Below are 12,799 nucleotides of genomic sequence, written 5' to 3'. Positions count from 1 at the left end.
TGCTGTATGGATTGTCGAAGAGTATGTAAGGTTAGTTTAGGTATTATGTGTATGATGAGGGGTATTGAAGTATTTGTACACATGTTTCCCTAATTGGGCCTATATATACATCATATCCTTGGGAGAGATCCTTAGTGGGACTCTCCATTCCTCATCTTCTTCCTCTCTTAACCCTAGCCTCATTTCTAACATGATATTAGAGCTAAGATCCTAAAGAAGAAGGAAAGAAGAAGTGTTCTGATGTAGGATGGTTTTGCTATTTCTTGAGCTTTCTATTTTGAGTTTTCTTTGGGAAGAAGTTAGAAGTTTCTAGACTAATCTTAATTTCTAGGCTATTCTTTAGTTTCTAGACTATTCCTGTCTTTCTATTTTGTAAGCCGTTAGGGCATATAAATATAGGGTAGGAGTATTAGATAATCTTGAATTGAATAAAATTATTTCAGTTTTCTCTTCCTTGTGGATTCAAAGATTCTTATCTTCTTCCTTGTGGATTCAAGGAATTTTATCTGGGTTTGGGGCCAGAGGATCCCCAAACCCTGTACCTATTCGCTACTGGTTTTGTAAAGGAAAGTACATAAAATTATAATTATAACTAGTATAATGGTTGGTGCCGCTTCGAATCCTTAGAAATTTGGCAAAACTCCGACGTCCAGTGGTATATCCGAGGCAATTTTGGCAGAAATCCGACGCTGGGTGATATATCAGAAGAGATTTCGACCGAAACTGGTTAGGATTAGTTTCTGGAAACCTCCCCAAGCTTCTCTCTCTTTCTCTCTTTTTTCTCTCTATCTCTCTCTACGGTTTTCTAAAAGCAAAATGGAAAAGGGGTGTGAGTATCAAAGAGGAAGGGGTGCTAAAGGCTAAAGGGGTGTGGTTATCAAAGAGGGGGTGCTAATATTCTAAAGGGGTGTGATTATCAAATAGGGGGGGTGACAAACCAGAGCAAAAGTGAAAATGAGGTGATAATGGATGGGAAAGGGATGATAAATGAGGAGGCGTAGATCCCATTTTATAGGTTTTCCAAGTAAAATTGTAGGGGGCCTCCCCCTATGATTTTGGAAGGCACAAAAATCATAGGAGCCTCCCCCAAAATTGCAGGGGAGGTGGGTCCCACCACCCAAAAGTGGTCTTGGGGCTTCGGTTTGGGTTTTGGGGCACCATAAATGGGTTTCGGGTTTCTGGGAGTGGTTTTATGGCTGTGGGATGCTAGCCAGTTCTGAAAAAGTTGTTTTGGTGTCCCAAAATGATCTCCAATTGTCGAAAAATGGTCCTGAGCAAGGAAAAAGTGACTTTTGGCAATTACTTTATGATTTTTGGCGACCGAAACGCTGTCAATTGCTCTGGGTTGCTGGTAAGTGGTTTCTGGTTTCCAGTGAAATGTCTTTGTTAGCCAAATATGATCTTTGGTTCCTAAGGAGTATTTCTTGGTAACCTAGGGTGGTTTCCGGTTTCCAGAAAGCAGTTTTTGGTGAGCGAAAGTGGTTTCTGGGTCCCAGGAATGGGTTTCGGGTCCCTAGAAGCTGGTCCCGAGTTCATGGTTTTTTGTGATGGTTTGAAGGTTGCCTTACAAGTAGTTTTTGATTCTAGGAAGGTTGTTCCTAGTAGCCAAAGTGATTTCTGATTCCCAAAAAGTGGTTTCTGGTGACCGAAAGGTGGTTATGGTTCCCAGAAATGGCTTCTTCTAGAACTTTTACTGAGTTTTGGTGTTTGGATCTTCAGAGTGTTGTGTTTGCTTTAAAAAGCGGGTGCCGAGCTATCGGGCTTTATCCTTGGGACCTTTGCTTGACCAATTCAGGGCTCTTTTGGAAGGTTTTGGTGAACTTGGATGGTTCTGGATGTAGGCTTGGTGGTTGGTTGTCTTGGGTATTGGGTGTCTGGGTTGTTTTGGGGTGTGTGGGTAACTTTGTGTCTTGGAAAAACGAGAGAAATACTGAGAGAGATATCAAAAGAAAGACCAGAGAAGCTTTGTGACTCATCATAGGATTCATCATCGTAACAACCTATCATTAGTTATGTCTTAACAAAATAGGGTGTCTACAATGGTTTACTTTGTTGGTTGTTCTTCCGTGGTTAGTGTGTTGTATCCTTCTTTTGTTTTTGTCTTATCGTTATCTTGTTGTCGTCTCCGCATGATGTAGCTTCGCCTTCCTCGTTGGTGGTTGTTCTTCCCTTTCTGTCTTGTCGTCGTCTCTTGGTTGATGGAGTATGACCCTCTTTGTTGGAGTGGTGTTGCTCCTTGTAGGAGTATTATTGGCGATTCCTTTTATGTTATTCACCCTTCTTCGTTGGTGATTGATTGGTCGGTTGGTCTCTTCTTTGTGTTGTTCGTTGTTTCCTTCCGCATGGTATCGTTAGTCCTTCGCTTAGTTGTCTTGAGTAGTTTCATGCATTCATCGTGGTTTATACTATAATCCACCTCTCAGTATTTTCAAAATTTTGGTGGAAATGTAAAAAAATTGATGAAAATTTCTGCAAATTTGGATGAGTTTTCGACAATTTTTGTGGAAATTTCAGTAGACATCTTTAAAATTTCGATGGGAATATTTAATATTTCGGTGGAAATCTTGTAAATAAGCATGAAAATGAAAGTTCGGAATTTCAGTGAAATCGTGTAAAACAAATGACTCATTGTGAATTTCGTTTCAGTCTTGGCCGAAATCTGAAATTTCAGCTAAAATTTAAAACCATGCCACCGGTCTAATGCCTTGGAAAGCAGCCCTCACTTCTATTTTGTTAGATTCCTTGATACCAAAAGGCCCAGAGAAGGCCCTCTTAGTATCACCAGTCTTGTCTCTAATAAGGCCTCCGATGCCGGTCGGGTCTGGGTTGCCAAATGTAGAACCATTGAAATTTAGCTTCACCCAACCGGGCTATGGGGACCATCTAGGAGCCGTTAACACCTGTCGATCCAAACTCATGAAAATTTCCCCCCAACATCGCCTGATATTTGTGCCTGGGTATAATTTAAAGCAAGGGAGAATTCTAGAACAATAGATCGTAAGCAACATAATCCTCTCAAATGAGTAGGACGCGCTTCTGACCATGATTTTGATTGCGTGAGCATTCCATTCCATCCATAATCCCCAGACTGCGGCTAAGAGAATTAACTTCCATAAAATTATGTAGTGATTTGAAGTTAACCCACAATATGCAACAGTGTGAAGTTCTCCACCATATGCAGTGTTGTGAAGTTTTTTTTCTTCTTTACCATACATGTTGTGGAATTCTCTCCGCCATATGCTGCATTCTAAAGTTTTCCCCCACCATGTGCCTTAGATATACTTTGCTCCACCATTTGTCCCTTTGTGAAGTTTGCCCCCACTATATCCAAAATTGTGAAGTTTTTTTTTCCCACCATAGCCGGCATTTTGCAGATTTTTTTTTGCAATATGCGACATTGTGAAGTTTTCTCCATGATTTGTTGCAAAGGTGTGAAGTTTACACTGTCATTTGTGGCGCGCTCCTTCCTTTGCCAGCGATGCAAGGGTAGCTTCACTATTTACGAAGTTGTGAAGTTTACTCTGCCATTTACAAAGTTGTGAAGTTTACTCCACCATTTGCCGCAACGTGAAGTTTGCTCTACCCTTCCAGGTATTTTGAAGCATTTTTTTTTTACAATATGCGGTTCACACAGTTTGCCTTGGTGATGCAAACGGAGTGCTTGGAGTGCTTGCAGGGGCCATTGTTTACTTTTCCTGCGTCTTTCCACACCAAAACTTTAGTTAGGCAAGGGAACATTCATTTTTTTGAGTTAAGAAACCTCTTAAACTTTAAGATGAAAGGAGAAGTGAGTCCCACCGGGCATGCCAAAAATTTGTTTGCAACAAATTTAACATGCATGAAAAGAAAAATCACACACATAAAATAAATTAGGATAAGATTTCCCTCTTGTGAGAAGATGTTTTATTAATTTTGGTTGGGATCGTACACTTCCGGCTCTATTGGCCGTTAATTACATTTCTTGAAGAAGAAAACACCTCTGATTATCCATCAAGAGGTTCCCTATCTAAATACAACTTTTGTTTATTGTCCTCCAGAAAGAAGGATTTTTGAAGATCTAATTTTTTGAACTTTTGGAGAAATGTTATCTTTGTCGTCTTCCTCCTGGAGAAGAAAGGTCTTCTCCCTTTAGGAAGTCTCTGGGAAGAGATCCTAAAGGGACTTTTAGAGAGAGATTCTCTAAAGGGATTTTCCTCCGTCTTTCTTTTTTGGGAGCCTTCATCTTTATCATCCTTCTTCCGGAGGAGAAGGGTTTTTTTCCTTTAGGGAGTCTCTGGGAAGATATCATAAATGGACCTTTAGAAAGAGATTCTCTAAAGGAATTTTTCTCCGTCTTTCTTTTTGGGAACCTTCATCTTTATCATCATTCTCCTGAAGGAGAAGGGTCTTCTTCCTTTAGGGAGTCTCTGGGAAGAGATCCTAAAGGGACCTTTAGAGAGAGATTCTTTGGAGGGATTTTTCTCCGTCTTTCTTTTTGAGAGCCTTCATCTTTATCATCTTTCACCCGGAGGAGAAAGGTCTTCTGGGTCTTCTCCCTTTAGGGAGTTTCTGGAATGAGATCCTAAAGAGACCTTTAGAGAGAGATCCTCTAAAGGGATGTTCCTCTTTCTCCCGAAGGAGAAATGTATTCTTCTTATCTCCTTTTTAGAACCTTTTAGGAGAAGCCGACAAAGAAAAAGAAAAAGAAAGCACTGTTAGCCAGTAATCTCTTCTCACTTTTCTTTTTCCTCCATCTTTTCTTCACATCGCTTTTCTTACGCAAAGATCCGATCCAATTTCTAAAGGACTTTGAGTCTATTTATAGAACTCTCTTGAAGTAGTTAGTAATTGCCACCTCGCCCCTTTTTTCTCAACTTCACTATCCCCACTTCCTTTTTGTGAAGAGTTGCGTATCTCCTTTTTTGAAAAGTGGGTGACTCACTTCATTTTTTTTTGCGAGAGTTATTCCCTAAAATTCAGGGATTTAACTTTTTATATTTATCCCTTTTAACTTTAGGGATAAGGTGATGCGTAACCGCCCATTTTCTCTCTCTTCTCATTTTTAATAAGGGCTTTTACTATTTCGCCAATGTTGTAAAATTTTGAGTCCAACAACGCACAACAATACGAATACACCATATAAAGTCAGAAATGGTGTTCCTCAATTTCGGACCATTCTTTCTTGTGGTGATCGAGGGTGTGTAGTCAAGAACACTGTTCTTGTAGACCATCGTTCTTGTAGACCATCTAGAGGCAATCCATATGGTCCTAGTCCGACATGGACATCGCATACCTCAAATAAAGGCCAACAAATATCAAAACTTTAGCTTCTTTTAGTTGAACATCATGCGAGACCTAATAAATCAACGGTTAGGATTATCATGTTTGGGAAAACAACAACAGGCCGGATTAGTGTTAATTTTGGGTTGACGAAATTGGTTACATCTACATGGCACAAGCAGGCCCAGAAAGTGATTAAAAAAAAAACTAAGGGTGACTTTTTTTGGCATTTTTCATATACAAATTTGAGTTTCCCCTTACATTGAAAGGAGTGTGTTGTTTCTTTAAAAATGAAATATTGCATGATGTTTTATGTCTTGATCATTTTCTTGTAGGTTTATGTGGCTTGAAGAGACTCAAGGAACTAGATCTTGGCAACAACTTTCTTGACTATCAAAATCTTCCAACATGCCTACTCAACCTTTCCTCCTTGGAACCACTGGATTTGTTAGAGAATAATTTTAGAAACCCATTTGGCATCTCAACAGGTGCATATATATAGTTCTAGTATTTTCTCATCCAAAGTGATGAAGATGGATGAAGTATTCACTTTCATTTCTCTCACTACGAGAATGATAGCATAATACATTTGGTAGGTCTTTTTAGTTTTTTCAACTCTGCTTGTTTATAACATATTACAAAAAAAAAAAAATTTCAACTCTTTTTTAAACACATAAAAAAAAAACATATTACAAGCCAAAGGTCATTTCTGGGAAACTTCAAGAGCGGATTTTTGGATTTTTGTGAATTAGTAGAAATTTAATAATGGTTAGAATTAGTAGAAATTTAATTATGGTTATGGGAAATGATATTTTCACTCCCTTATTTTAGTAATAGCACTACACCCTTTACACGTTTTAAATTGGTTGTTGAAAGCATTTTAGGAATGTAACAATCTTTAAAAATTAATTAGAAAAGTGTAAAGTAAAAAATCTAGTGACATTATTAAATCAAGGTTGTGGGAATGTCATTTCCCAAAAATTGGCAGTTTACATTTTTATGAATAAATTGCAAATAAGCATAAAAAGAAAAGAAAGATACTATTTTTTTGGCGGTTTACATTAGGTTCCCATGTATCATTTAGATATTTGCCCATATTAGACCATCTATCTAATTTCATGATCCATTTCTGTCTTATTGTTGCAGGGCTTTGCAAACTAAGTAACTTAGTTACCTTGAATCTCAAGAGGAACTCAATCGAAGGCAACATTCATCCATGTTTAAAAGATATGCATTACATGCAATCGCTTGATCTCTCGTACAATCGCTTTTCTGGAGGGATTCCTTCATTCGTTTTTCAACAACCTAATGATGATGGAGACTATTTATCTTTCAAATAATAAGTTCATGGGTGTGTTCTCATTTTCCATGTTTCCTAACCTCTTAAAGCTTTCATATGTTGACCTTTCAAACAATGTCCAATTAGAGGTTGAAACAGAATACCCGCATTGGGTTCCTACTTTTCAACTCATGTGGTTGCTCCTTGAAAATTGCAATCTAAACCAACATAGCACTTCTAGCATCCCCAGCTTCATTTCAAATCAGTAGCATTTATACAGCTTCCAATTGGATCATAACTCCCTTCAAGGGGCCATCCCATCTTGGCTATTGTACAATACTACATCACTGCGAATCATGCCGTTGAGGGGTAATCACTTTGAAGGCTCAATTCCTCAGTCTCCCTATAACACCAGTTTGATTGTCTCTTTTCTAGATATCTCTCAAGAAAAATAAAAATTTGACTTGTGTCTAGTGTGGAGTGCGGGTCGGATTGTATTTAATGTCTTGTAGTGAAAAAGCAGTCTTGTTGATAGAGATTTAAACAATTAAAATTTAATAGTCAATGTCGTGTCATATACGCCACATGACCATCTCAATCACTCGTTAGTAAGTCTCTCCTTACATTCATTGATAACAGGCTCACATGACTCAAAGTAGTCTCCACGGTATCTAAAATCCAAGAGATATTTTGGGTATGATCAAGAGAGTATAATTATTTTGTTTACCTTCCAATTTGATTTTTTAGGCCGTATAGCGATTGGAGTTAGGAAGGAGTGGGGTCGGTTCCAATTTGATTTTTTAGGCCATTTAGCGATTGGAGTTAAGGAGGAGTGGGGTCGGTTCAACTTTTTATTCTTATTACTTTTCTCAATTTCAATGAGCATGGGTTGCCGTCTCTCTCTCTCTCTCTCTCTCTCTCTCTCTCTCTCACCTACATACTTTCGTTTTCTCAGTTTCCATTATGAGGAATATCTGGCTACATATTTTATAAAATAATACTTATTGAATTTTATTAACAGTTAAAATTTAACCATAAGGAATTAAAAAACCTAAAATATCTTTCCCTTTAAATACATCTGCTTGGCCCTATCCTGCTAGCTGGCACTTGTTTTTGCTCTGCCCCATACAAATTTTGTATAACTCAACAAATAGGAAATTTATTATGAAAACATAGTTCTAAATTTTAAATATGATGTCTGTGCATATATATGATTATTTTTCGAAAAAAGTCGGTCCCGCTTTGTTCAAGGATCCAAACCCTTCATATGGATTACCATAACATAAATATGTTGTGCCTCAATAATACTAACCCCGGATCAACAGAACGATGACATTACAGAAAATGATGCAGATCGGAGGGTTAGGATCAACCTAAGGGGATGAATTTTGGGGCACAGCCTACTTACATTAAGGTGACCCAAACGAATTATTTAAATCTAGAGGAATGATAGATGCAAAGACGCCCTTGCAGAAAGAGCTGGAAAGAGCCCTTGATTTGATCCACATCATTAACTAAAACTGAATTTACTTTGAAAGCTGGTTGAATAGTACACGATAATGTGAGTTAGTGAAATTATCAAAACATTTTCCCAACCGAAATCTTTCTTGTATGCATGCGTCACAATATGTATATGCCATCTACCTTGTTCAATCTGGACCAAATCAACATGGCCTGGTTTGGATTGTAGGAATTTTATGAAAAATGAAAGGAAACACTTATCCAATTTTTCTTTCTTTTCCACTGTTTGATTTTATATGAAAAAAATAACTTGAACCTGTTCAATTTTTGGTGAAAAACAAACTTTCAATTTATGATGTATTTTTCTAAATAAGCTGTAACCATATCATTTCCCTCTATTTTCCTACAAGGAAAGAATTCCTGCAATCCGAACGGTCACTTTGTTGGATAATCCATTAGTAGGGTTTGACGGGATTAGTATCATGGACAACTCTGTAGTTTTTTGACGGTCTAGATTGACCAAAAGTGTCTTTGATCTAATTCTCATTTTGTAATATATATACCTGAATCTTCTTTAAATAAATAGAAAATAAATAAAGATAATGAGTGTGAGAGCTACCATCCTTTAATGTAAGGTGAAGGAATTATTGATGAGTGATTTAGAGTGTGAGGCACGCTGTGGAAGTATTCTCTTGACTCTCATGTTAGACGGATAGAAAAAGAGGGGACCTTTCCTGTCACAGTTGTGGGTCTCACTCTTTATGAGATGTCATTATTACGCGTTTTTCCCTTATTTGTGAGCTCCGCTTCTACTTTAGACATTTGGACGGTATGGATTTATGAACGGTGAGGTGGCGAAGACTGGGAAGACTTTGGATCCACCTTCCACCTTTCCTTCTCTACATATATCTATGTTTAAGCTTAGAGTGAAACTACAACCGAGCTTTTAGTTTGGAGATAAACTAAACTATCGTCTTCGATCTAATTCTCATTTAGAGTGTGAGGCACGCAGTGGAAGTATTCTCTTGACTCTCATGTTAGACGGATAGAGAAAGAGACGACCTTTCCTGTCACGGTTGTGGGTCTCACTCTTTAAGAGATGTCACTATTAGTACGCGTTTTTTCCTTATTTGGACATTTGGATGGTCTAGATTTATGAACGGTGAGGTGGCAAAGACGGGAAAGACTTTGGATCCACCTTCCACCTTCATTCTCTACATATATCAAATTGGAAGGTAAACAAAATAATTATACTCTCTTGATCATACCCAAAATATCTCTTGGATTTTAGATACCGTGGAGACTACTTTGAGTCATGTGGGCCTGTTATCAATGAATGTAAGAAGAGACGAGTGATTGTGATGGTCATGTGGCATATATGACACGACATCGACTATTAAATTTTAATTGTTTAAATCTCTATCAACAAGACTGTTTTCTCACTAGTAGACATTAAAAACAGTCCGAAGTAGAATCGAACGGCTTGGGAGTTGCCGAGTTGGGACGGTGGGAGTGGGAGTTGCGAGTAGTTTCCAGACAAAGGAAAAAGGAACTGTGTTTTTTTAGTGTGAAGTTCAAGTTAGGGTTTACTTTAGGGCAGTGATATTTTCCCAATTCCCCCTCCCCCCCACACCACCAGCGTGATGGATAAAATCACCCCCCTTGAGTCCTTGACATTTCTTTTAAGTTTCAAAGGTAAAGGAAAACGTCAAAGTGGAGAATTTATCCTCGTGCAGTGAACCAATCTCACGATTATCATTGCCCTTACTTTATTTTTATATTTTGCTACTTTTCAACTGTTGTTTTCTAGAAAGGCATAGAAAAACTTTTCTAAAACTTTTAAAACATGTAATTTATTTAGTTTTTTTTTTTTAACTCATGGGGGGCAGCTGCCCCCTTATTACATACGTGGCTCCGCCACTAGCCCCACACAAATTTTGTATAAATCAACAAATAGGAAATTAAATATGAAAACATAGTTCTAAATTTTAAATATGATGTCTGTGCTTGATACGAGTCTTTTTCAAAAAAAAGTTGGTCCTGCTTTGTTAAAAGATCCAAACCCTTCATTTGGATTACCATAACATAAATATGTTGTGCCTCAATAATCATCTCCACGGGATGATCCTAACGGGATGATCCTAACCCCGGATCTGTTACATTACAGAAAATGATACAGATCGGAGGGTTAGGATCATCCTAAGGGGATGAATTTTGGGGCACAGCCTACTTACATTAAGGTGACCCAAACGAATTATTTAAATCGAGAGGAATGATAGATGCAAGGATGCTCTTGTATAAAGAGCTGGAAAGGGCCCTTGATTGGATCCACATCATTAACTAAAACCGGATTTACTTTTTTCAACTGATTTGGACGGTTACAGAAAATGATGTGATGAGGGAAAACCCAATTAATTTGAGACAGATCCGAGTGGACTCCCCAAAAATCAGGTTGCCAGTTTTGAGCCAAGGGCGCCGAATGGAAGATATTTTGGGTGTGAATTTATCAGGAAGTACCCATGAAAAAAATCCAATCATCATGTATTTCCTTTTTAGTGTCAATTTTTTTTGCCATAAAATGGGCGTAAAAGTTTACAGTCTTGAATTGTTTACTTTAAAATTTTGCACTTATTTGTTTTTAGCTGTGCATAACTCGTTATCTCCTTTTGAAAAATGCCCAAAGCAACTCTCTCCTGACAAAAATACTCATATCTCATAAAAATAACCAAACTACAGCTCGTTAAAAAAATGTAAAACCAGGTGGGTTGACCTCACCTAAAATGTAACTTAATGCCTAAGCAACCAATCTAAACCATCCATCTAAAGTTTAGCATCGTGTGAGTTTTCTAAAATAACTTAAGATAAATCGGTCATAACTTACTCAACTTAACTCCAATTTGCTCCTATGTCCAATGATAGGGACGAATATAGAATTTTAATAGTAAGAAACTTGCTCCTAAAGCTCGGCTCGTTAAGCTCACAAGGGAGGCTCGGCTCGGGCTCGGGCTCGAACCAGGCTCGGCTCGGCTCGGGCTTGGTCAGGCTTGGTCAGGCTCGCGAGCCTTACTGAGCTCGGGTTATATTATGTTCATACCCCCTCATCTTCCCTGGACAACCCTACTAGTGTAATTTGACTACTTTTTTTACACTATGGGGGGTGGTCCTAGTAACAAATGGGGTTCCAAAAATGAAGTGACATATTTTGCCCCCCCCCTTTCACTCCATGGACAACCCTTTTAATGTATATATTAATATATAATATATATATTTAAATATATTAAATTCTTAACGAGCCTTAACGAGTGTGGACCCCGATCCGGGAGAGAGGCGGCGGTGAGGGACGAGCCCCACGCGCTATGGTCTCTATGGATCATCCACATGAATGGAGAGCTCTACCAAGGAACTCTCGAAAGAAGAATGCCTCTCACAGCATGAGTGACGATAAAAAGGTGAGATACCTCTCGATTCGGGGACTAGCCCAGATTCGAGGCATACCTTAAACAAAGAAGAGTCGCCATCCAAGGAAAAAGGCGAATGGGCCCTGGATCCCATACTATGCTTTGTTGCAACGGATAACCAGAGATATAAAATAAGGTTCGTGCCTGGTTACGAATTCGGAAGGTCTAAAGAGCACCTCATCCGCCCAAGTGCAAACACCTGGTCTCTTATGCCATTTACTTAATAATTTTGAAGAGTTTTGGACGAAAATCATATGAAATGGGAACACAAATCTCCGAGAAGACGTCTATCTAATCATGCATGTCTCGGAGGAATAATAAACACACATAAAAGAAATAAAAGTGTCACCTGAGAATAACTAGGTTATGAATGTCAAACCTAAATTGGTGTCTAAGTTCTGAATGTGCAAACACATGCATGCTACAGCTAAAAGCATAAGGTCTGCGCAATAAAGTAAGAAAACACTGCCAAACATAGAAAATGACTCGATACCATACAACCCTAAGACTCTAATCTATACCTAGGCCCGAGTCTTTAGATGATCTGATGTTCATCCAAAGAAGCCTACGTATCCCCACCTCCACGAGAATCAAGGCAACGTAGTTCTTCGCACCTATTCTAAGCTATGATGCCTAAGACATCTAGACCTCTATCCTAGACTCGATCTAAAAGACCGGACTAGTTCTTAAAGCTTCTTGTGTGATTATTTAAATTCCAATGGATTGTAGATTTTAGGACACCCTATATGCCCTAACTAAATACAGGTTAGCCCTAAGCTAATGCAGGTGGTTCCTATAATCTATGTGTAGCTAGGCTGTATATCCTAAGAAAAATAGTAGGATCTATCGCATCTTAGACCTAGTCATCAATTGGCGATGTGGATCGCCAACTGACCGGACGGAGGCGTAAAACTCTTAGCTAGGACTCACTCCTAACTCTAACACAAACAAATAAAACACACAACAAACAAACAACGAACGAGGGAGCAACTCCCGACTCAAAAACTCTCTAACTAGGACAACCTCCTAACTCTAGAGGAAGATCCTTTCGAAAAAATAATATTTTGAAAGATTTTTGTAATTTTGCAAGATTTAAAATGCTTATTTTTAAAGGTTTGGCTGGACTTGGGATGTGGATCCCAAGCTGCACTACGTACCCTGTTGAAAAGGATCAAGCCAACGTAGTTCGGAATAGAATTCCTAACTACTCTCTTAAGGACTCAAGATTTTTGAGATTTTTGGTTTTTCAGATGTTTTTTATGTTTTTGACACAAGAGGACAGAATCCTATCATCATAAGGGGAGGACAGACTCCTGATGTCCCGCAAAGGTTGGACAGCATC

General features: G+C 38.5%; 1 long non-coding RNA gene across 1 annotated transcript; it reads left to right on the top strand.

The window, feature by feature from the left end:
- The first annotated feature begins 3,167 nt into the window (after positions 1 to 3,167).
- On the top strand, positions 3,168 to 6,966 carry LOC143866919 (uncharacterized). Its single transcript, XR_013243072.1, has 3 exons — positions 3,168 to 3,591; positions 5,595 to 5,747; positions 6,406 to 6,966. It is a non-coding gene; the product is annotated as an uncharacterized LOC143866919 (long non-coding RNA).
- Positions 6,967 to 12,799: the final 5,833 nt, after the last annotated feature.

The sequence above is a fragment of the Tasmannia lanceolata genome, unplaced genomic scaffold (genome assembly GCF_043159265.1).
Source record: "Tasmannia lanceolata isolate RefF3 unplaced genomic scaffold, GAP_Taslan_0.1 ptg000178l, whole genome shotgun sequence".
Classification (NCBI taxonomy): Eukaryota; Viridiplantae; Streptophyta; class Magnoliopsida; order Canellales; family Winteraceae; genus Tasmannia; species Tasmannia lanceolata.
Note: the sequence above shows the minus strand (reverse complement) of the source record. Positions and strands in the feature narration are given on the sequence as shown.